Below are 9,297 nucleotides of genomic sequence, written 5' to 3' on the forward strand. Positions count from 1 at the left end.
CACGGGATGTTCAGAAAGCTGATTTTTACAGTAAAAAGTATAATTCTCCTTTTAGAAGTTCCAGTCACTAGCGCAAAGAAAGATACAGAAAAGTTACCAAAGTAAGTGTATAAACTAGTGGAAATGCTCACTTTATTTCTAACCTGGAAAAGCAAAACTGAAAAGGGGGATGGGAGGTGTCAACTTTAATAATACACCCTATATGTATTACTAACCAATATTTCCAAGTATGTATTTTTCACATTATAATGACAGATGACTTCTCCATGTAAGAGTACTGTCATTTCTAATACATCCACTATTTTCCCATATAATGCTCAGCAAGACTGTGCTTACTACTACTTTAATACACCATCTTTTCGTGTAATATAATCACATGCTACACTTTCCAAGTTTTCTTCCAAAAGCACTGGGCATACAATACACAAAAAACCTACAAATTTCAGCAACTATTACAAGGCAACCCTGGGTAAACCTCAAAAATATTTCTTACTCAGAACAACAAAAGCTACCAAAAGACTACAAAGTTTGGTTGATGTTACTTTTTTAGGCTGCTTTACATAACCAGATTTTGTATTTAAGATGTATGTTGCTGCTCACCCTTACATTTTGTTTCTTCTAAGCCCGCAGTTTATCATTTTATTCAGCGTTTAGTTAAAACTAAGTATTTAATACTGAAGCTGTTCCATGATGCCATTACAACTAAAATGAAAGGCCTGTGTGGCTGCAGTGACCAGACTTCAAATGCAGGTAGATCAATAAAAAAAACGAAGAAAAAAAAACCTTAAGCACAGCCTCCATGTGTGAGTAGAATGGTTTATAATAGCTTGCAAATGACTGTGTGCTTGCTGTAAGCAGCTGTTCTTAAATTATGAATATGCAACCAATTCATGTTAAAGCCAAATCCCAGCACTATTTCTACAGGGAAATCCCAGTAGTTTTTGCTTGTTCTACATGTTAGCTCTGTTAAGGATACAAATAGCAGTAAGCTTCAGAACACACAGGACCAAACTATCGGCATTTCATGCACTCAGTCCATTAGCACAGCAGGGGTTGTCAATCTCTAGAACTTTCCTATAACAGCTCAAGCAATACAACAATGATCTCTCAGCCAAAAAAAAAGAAAAAAAAAAGCCCTCTACAGCATAGACGAAAACCCCTCTGCCAAGCTAACGCTTTTTTGCTTCAGCCAATCAGATGGTCAGCCCTGACCCGCTTGAAGGCTTGCATCAAGCTTCAAACACTTAAAAGCATCCATCATAAAAACAAAGACAGGACATTGAATTATGCAGTATTAACCTCCAGGGTTTGCATGCAAAGACCTTAGATTTATTTATGTCCTAGCACGTTAAAAGCGTCAGTACACTCTTCCTTACACCAAACTGGCTGCCAATTTGATGAACCTCTCTGCCCTCAGCAGAAGTACGGTGTCTTTGATTAACGAGCGCACGCTTGTGGAAAAGTGTGAGAACAGAAAATGGGGCAAAATCCACACAATTATGTCCCTATCACAACAGACCACTGCGATAATTTTTGGCAAACTGGTTTTCTTTCGTACAAGAAAAGCCTGAGGAGGGGGTTGTGGGTTATCTTGCTGATTATATTTGGACAATACACACCACTGTTCTAACATAAGTTTCTGATAAAATGCAATGCATTGTTTATTAAATCTTTCAAGGATTAAAAAAAACATTAATTCACTAATACAAATTGATTAATAGGATCACAATCCAAAAAAACAGCTACGTATTCAAAGTAAACGAAAAAATACTCCCTAGAAGATTTCAAACTTTTACCTTCTTGTCCAACAGCATCACAACTCAGATTCTAGCTCAAAAACAGCTAGACATAGTACTTTGTGTCTTAAAATCACCATACTTAATAGATACTGTAAACAAAATCTAGCTTACACTTCCTGTAAGTTGCAAGAAAACACTGGCAGAGTTCTCCATTATCAAAAAAGGAAATTCTTCATTATGCCTTCCAACAATTCCAAAGGAGAAGCAAGTTCTGTGTAAGCCTCCAAAAGGAAGACCACATTATCTGATGGTTGCTGCATTATTTCTAAACCTAATATTTTATACTGCAAACATTACCTGAGACAAGACTTTAAACCGCTGATTTCAATGAGACCATTACTAATGTAAACAGTCCATCAGGTAGACAGTTTTTCAGATGGTGCCTTTACATTTTTAGTAGCTTGAATGTGAATGTTTTGTGTGATTCCTCCTTCAGGGGCTGGAAAAATCTCTGCAATCTCTTTTTGCAAACTACCAAGGCTTAACCCATTCAGCTCTTTACAATGCCTGACCTACATCAAGTGAAAAGAGAGTCTTATGTCCTTTACACAGAGAAAACAAGACATTCGTGAGGCCCTGACTGGGCGTGAGTAGGAAGGCAATGGGAGAGATTTCACATTAATGGCAACAGGCATCATCCTGAAAGAAGGGAATGGACACTGACAAGCCCAGCACATCTTTTTGTAAGTCCATACTTTCACAGACTTGTATCTGAGAGCTCATCTGTCACTAGCCAAGGTTTAAAAAAGTATACTTGCTTTTATATTTGTCTTTTCTCCACCGATCTGAAAAACATTCACATAAATAAAGAAATTTGTATTACAAATTTTGTCAAATCCATAAATTAATTCTGTTAAACTAAGCATGGGAAAAAAAAAAACAAAAAACCCACACATCAGCTTTTCTTTGTTGCTACATTAAAAAAAAAACTGAAACGAGCACGATTTCCTCACTTGCTGAATGTGTTTCTTTCACTTGGTAATCTAACGAAATGCCAATACTCCAATAAGATAAATCACAATTTCTCCTCCCTCCCCCGAAAATAAACAAAAAAATCAAAATGTTACTGTAAAATTAGCACTTTTGTTGTTGTTATTTCCATTTAAATCTCAAAGGGACTTCTGTATAAGGCTTTTAAAACTGAATGGCTGAAGACCATGGCATTATGTAACTGTAAATTTAGGGCAGTAAAGAGATAAAAGAGTAAGCAAGAACTTAACACAGCTAATAATTGAAACCATGTACTAATTGGATTAAAATTTTAACTTTTTTTTTTTCTCTCCTTAAAATCCTATGATTAAGAAACAAAGTAACAGACAAACACTACATCTTGCTTAGCCTTTCTGCAGAGGCTGGCTGAAAACCTGGTCCCAATTTCTTTCAACAACAATGTACATTCAACTTATCTATTTGAGTAGTATTACTCTTTGCAGAACAATAAACCACACATTTCAGTTTTTAAGGAGACATTTACCGGGAATGCTACAAACTAAAGTCAGCATAGGCAGCTTTTCTTTCTACCACTACCATCAACTTCTTGTTATGCTGTTAAACGACTAAATCCCTCTCCACATCAGTCTTTATCTGTGTAAGAGCAAAACTAATATATTCTTACCTTCATAAAATTACCAAGAAATCACGCACACACACCCCCAAGAAAATTATGCAAACCTACTGTTTTCCTTATGCAAATCTTCTGGTTACTCCACATTAAATTGGTTTTGCCTTTTCCTTCTTTTTTTTTTTTTAAAGCAGGCTAAGATTGGGGGAGTAGGATGGGAAAGGATTTATTTTCTCTAATCTTACTAACACAGCATCCTTGTTTCTGTTCCTCATCAGCAAAGAGTAACCAGCAAAGAACTCCTTAAACATGCACTTTCATTCTAGCACTGCACAGAAAGAATACAACGAAAATCATTTTAAAAGCAAAAATGCAGTATTAGAAACAAAAATTTTTTCTAAGTGTAAATGACAGTCACAAAGAAGATGTTTCATTTCCTTCTTTGACGCGGTGGGGAAGATCATCTGTACCTAAATTCTGAATTCTGCACAATGTTATCTTCACCACAAGATTTCAATTTCTTGGAAATATGTTGACCAACACACATTTACAACATTCTGAGCACTGGCAAAATATAGTAAACTATACAACAATCACAAAACCACTGTTACCCTTGATACCTGTGTGTTTCTTCTGATGCATTTTACAATCAGGAACTAGTTTATGATGTGGTATGACATAATTTGTACAGCATTAAACCAAAATTCACTCAAAAGTTGAACCACACTTGAGAGAAAACTGGCAGACTCTGGGAATCTTCATTGGACCAGATTTTCTAAGTGGTAAAAACACAAAGTACCACTCTTCTGTGATTCTCTATTAAAATAAGAATATCCTATTAGAATACTCTATTCTATTAAAGAAAAAAAACCAAACTTATCTGATTTTATTTAAAGACACCCATATTAGGCACTGGGGGGGACTCAGGGGTGGGCATCACAATGAAGTAATTTGGACTGTGGGACACTTACTGTGTCAGGGTGTGTGTAGCAAACTGCATTTTTGGTTATGCTAAGTCTACAGCCCAGCAGCCAAGATCTCTCAATCCCAAATATGCCATTCTAAGAATATTGCAAAATTAAAGCAGTCAAGTATTAATGCCTCCTTTCCCTAATTCACAGAGATGAGACAGGGAACACAAACTTCCTTTTCTTTGCTGCTGTGATATTCCCCATCTTGTGTAGGAACAGAAAAGTAGCAACAAAGACATTAACAATTGCAGTTCAAGCTGGGAGTGACTGTTCTGTTTCAATTCAATGACACCACTAATGGCTTCTTAGCAGTTCCATGAAATCAGCCAGCTGTCAAGTCGATGCATCAGAAGGAACAGTTATGCACTCCCATAAGAAAAAACAACACATCAGGATGTTTTGCAAAACATCTGCTCCTTTACACTGTAGTTCTACAATAAACATTCAAACAAAGAAAATGAGAAGAAGGGCAACAGGACCTAAAAAGAAAGATTTCCATTACTTTGTTTGCATTTTCAGTGTCTCCCAAAAAGACTAAATAATAATTAAAAAAAAAAAAAATCCAGTCTTGTAGCACTTTCTTTTCCTAAGGTCAGTATACAGATCAAATATATGTACAGTGGTAAGCCAATGCTTATTCCCTCCATAATATAAAAATATTGCTAATTTATCTTTTGAAAATGCATAGCATCTTATTACATGAAATTAATATACACCTTCATGAAAATCAACCATTTACCACCAAAAGGTACAAAGCATGTATTTAGTTATCCTTTCCCTAACAGTATTCAAATAATTTTACAATGTTATTGACAGCCTACATTAATCTAAATGAGCAACTCTTTAAAAAAAATATTTTGTGGGAACACTGACTTGTACAGAATCCAGCACTGTGGCATTTAGATTAAAAAATAAAAATAAAAATTAAAAAAAAAGAAAAAAGGAAGAGAAACACCAGTACCATGATTCCAGTGTATTTTCCATATCCATTAATGTCAAAACCTTATTTAGTGCCATTCAAAACAGACTTCGGGTCAGTAGTGGAAAGGGAACATTGCCTAATCCTCTGAAGAAACATTTTTTACTCTCCAGAGAGTTCTATTTATGAAGAAATTCATCACAGCCTGATATTACTACTCCACTGCTTCCAAGGAATAGGTACGATCTATGATTAAACAAATACCCCCTGCCTGGAGTGAACATAAAATTTCTTGAACATCAAAGAGATCCCTTAAATTCTAATCTTCCCCTATACACACTTCACAAAAATTACCTTGGCTACCATTTTCTTAATACCATGCAGTTTACTGATTTTGCAGCATTGTGACAAAAACATGTATGTAGTTTATTATAGGTATGAGACATCAAGTGTACTATCATTTTCTGAAACTACTTATCCTCTGTTGCTCACCATTTATAATCTGTCAAATCTTCTAGACCTTTGTTGCATATATAATTTAGAACCATCTGTTGTATGTGTTTTCAACTATTTAAACATTTTCATCTACCTCATATTCAGTAGCTAGCAAATAATTCAACCACACTTTCTGATGCATTTAGGGGAAAACAAATACACAAACAAAGCAAAAAAAAAACAACCACACAACAACACCACCCTTCGAGGTAAGTATCTGACATTTGTTCCAACATAACCTTAAGGACGCTTTAGATATCTCATTCGGTACTGACTTGGATAGCAAAAAGTCTTGATGTACTAACAGCTATTCCTATTACTTTCTGTGTTAACTGTTGTCAAAGTTTTTCCCAACCCTGAAGACAAAGAAAATGCTAATTAAATACAGGCAGTTTCATGTTCTCATCAGTGTGACTGTAAATATGCAGCAAGTAAGATGAGTACAGGAAAAAAGAATGGAAAAACAGAACCTTACCTACAATAGTTGTTCCTTATCAAGTACCCCGTGTTTCCCTAAGTCGTATCATGTGAACAGAAAAACTTCTATGAGATTAAAAAAAAAAAAAAGTGCAATTGAGAAGTAAATTAACAGAACAGAACCTTTTATTGTTTCCTTTTCACAGCAGCTGACACCGAGCTTATAGCTATAGGTGAAGACTTTTTTTTTTTTTTAACGAGTTTAGCATAGTAACTGGGTTTTGCCACCCACATTATAGTATCTGGAACATAACCCGAACTACATGTAAGACACAAACAGGTACTTTCCAAGCGGAACCTTTTAACAGTATTGCTTAATAAATCTGTTGCTTCCAAATACGTCCCCCAAGCCTGTCATTCAAAAATGGAACAACTGTGTATTTCCATGTTCCTCATTCCAAACAGAAACTGTTTATTCCTCAGGGAAGATTCTGTACCTAGTGTTTCATGTACACTTCACATCAGATTACTACTTTCTGTAAACAAAAATAATGCGAATCTCCAGATGATTCCTTATTTAACCTAAGGACTTTGGCATGTTGTTTTAAACGGCCAAACAGTTAAGCAAGCATTACGCAGTAAATGCTGAGGGCCGGGGGGGGGGGGGGGGAATGGAAAAAAAAATTGCTGCCGGTGGAGGTGTAGAATAATCCAAAAGCACGATTATTTCCCTACCTGTTACAAGACCAGACCCCAGATAAGCATATTCTCAATGTTCCCTGAACGTGCAGTCTCAGCTAGGAACCCTTCTCTTTTAAAGCACGGTTTTACAACGCGTTAGATCAGGAATTCCAGGGGAAAGCACACACTCTTGGAAAAATTCCCCTTAAACTTTACATGACGTCACTGTCTGTCCCTGTAACATTTCCTAAACTTTTGAGTCTTATCCAAAACGACTTTCAGGATTTCCACTCATCCCCTCCTAAACCAAGACGGACAGACTTCGGAATAAAAATTTGCCCAAGATGGCGAAAGGCTCGTTGTTTAGAGGGCAGAAAAATGGAGGATATTGTAATATACACAAAGGGATAAATTTCCACAACTCGGCCCAGGGCCGCAGCTGCTTGTTCCTCATCACAAGGAAGCACAAAAGATGAAGGCAGAGGGCCCCGCTCCCGGCCCGCCCCACACCGCGGAGCGACGCGCTCCTGCGCGCCCGCGCTCGGGGCCGCGGATCCAGGAGACGCCCGTCAGTAGCCGGCACCCACTCCGCGCAGCCCCGCCGAACGCCGCTCCGCGCCCGCGCACTGCCGGCTGGCGAGACCGGCCGCCCTGACAGCCCCGGCTGGCGCCGGACGAGGGGAAGGCGGCAGCTCGGCGGCGGAGCGAGAGGACAGCGGGGTGTGCAGGCGGGGGACAAGCCGGGCGGGAGGGCCGGCGCGGAGCACACCGCACCGCGCCACGCCACACAAAAGAGCCGCCCAAAAGGCTGCGGGCGGCCGCCGGCAGAGACGTGACCGGCGCCGCCCGGCCAAGGGACGGGCTTGCGGCCATGAGTAAAGTTTAATACCGCTTGGGACCCGCGCCGTCCCGTCTGCAGACACCCCGGCCCCGTCCGCTTCCCCAGGAGTCGCTTCCCCGCGGCCCCTCCGCCTCCTACCCGGGCAGGGCCCCACCGCACGGCCAGCGCTCGCGCCGAGGGACGCGGCCGGCCCGCCACAACAAAGGGGCGACACGCACCGGCGGGGAAACGGTCAGCGCCGCAGACACAGGCTCCACTGGGAAACCCGGGCACGAGCTCAGCGCGGCACAACGCCGGAACGTTTCAGGCGCTCTTCCAGAGGAAAAACTACCCCCCCCACCGGCCCCCTTCCAGCTCTGTCCGCGCGGCTCGAGAGGAGCGGTTTAACTCACCTCCGCGGCTCAGCGAGAGCGCTGCCCACGGCTCAGGTGGCGGCGGGCGGGGTGGGTGTGCGTGCCGGCGGCCGGCCCTCCCCGCCGCTCGACAGGCTCCGACGCAGCTCGCGGAGGGGGCGGGGGCAGCGGCGGCGCTCGGTGCTCCGCGCCGGCCGAGCCGAGCCTATGGCTCCGCTCCTCTGGTTTGCTCGGTTTCGGCAGCTCGAGTGACGTCAGCCAGCCCGGCAGCGCACGTTCGTGTGAACGGGAGCGGGAGTCGTTCGTCTCGCTCCAGCCCCGGTGACAAATGGCCCGTGGGCTCGGGAAGGGCCGGGGCGGGTGGCGCAGCGGGCACAACCCTCGTTCGCTCTGCGCAGTCGTTCCGCGTCCGGGAAAGTTGCGAGCGGCCCCGGTCTGACAAACAGCGACAGGGGTGTAGATTTGCGTTTGGCCGTTTCTAACCGTGGCGGGAGAGAAGGCAGTTGCCCATCTTAAGTATCTAGTTCTTGGACTGCAGATTAAATTCAAGTAAAATAATAAATTGTAATATAGCAACGAAGAGTCTGTGATGCAAACGATATCCATCTAATAGGAAAAAATAGATAGAAAGAAAGAAAAGGCGAACCATTTCCAAAAAAAAAGCAGACATTTGAAAGAAGCCCAGCAAACCAGAAATTCCCAGTGGAAGCAACGTTCAACTTTTGAAGAACTAGATAAATTACATCTAAGTAAAAGGGGCAACAAGGGTGGGGGAATTAAGTGCAAGTTATGAGGAAGTATTTAATTTCACCAACTATTGACACAATATTTTTTTTCAATACAGTTAATCTTTTAAATAACCACATTCTCGTCTTTCCTGAAATAATGTAGACAGGTTATTTGGAAAAACAAAGCTGTGCTTCTCTACAGCAACCCTTCAGACTACGTGCATGGTATCCTCCCTTTTTTTCTCTCTCTCTTTGGCATAGCCTCAGACTCAGTCAGGGTTAAAGTACGCTTCAAGAGACAAACGATTACTCCCTATAAACCCTAACCCTATAAAGTTATACCACTGCACAGTGAAGAAAATCCACATGATTTCAGTGTGATCTAGTAAAAATCATACTTGTAGAATTCAAGAATATGTGCAGCTTGTTAAAGGTTACATATAAGCATTTTTTAAATCAACATTATTTCTAAATAAAGCTGATCTCAGCATAAAGGAATATGCATATGTAGAAAGATGCCATTGTTTTTTGT

General features: G+C 40.9%; 1 protein-coding gene across 5 annotated transcripts in view; it reads right to left on the minus strand.

Moving 5' to 3' along the window:
* The window catches only part of BAZ2B (bromodomain adjacent to zinc finger domain 2B), a 127,125-nt gene extending 118,907 nt beyond the window's left edge, over positions 1–8,218 (minus strand). For 2 of the 5 annotated variants that reach the window (XM_057415627.1, XM_057415629.1), the window contains exons 1-2: positions 8,077–8,218; positions 6,221–6,288 (exon numbers count right to left, since the gene is read on the minus strand). The gene's annotated coding sequence lies outside the window, so the exon portion shown is untranslated. The remainder of the gene's footprint in view (positions 1–6,220; positions 6,289–8,076) is intronic. The other 3 variants (XM_057415630.1, XM_057415632.1, XM_057415633.1) reach the window with 2 other exon arrangements.
* Between the last annotated feature and the right edge of the window lie 1,079 nt (positions 8,219–9,297).

This window comes from Pezoporus wallicus, unplaced genomic scaffold, assembly GCF_028554395.1.
Source record: "Pezoporus wallicus isolate ANWC-B61680 ecotype Strahan unplaced genomic scaffold, APGP_CSIRO_Pwel_v1 contig_736, whole genome shotgun sequence".
NCBI lineage: Eukaryota > Metazoa > Chordata > Aves > Psittaciformes > Psittacidae > Pezoporus > Pezoporus wallicus.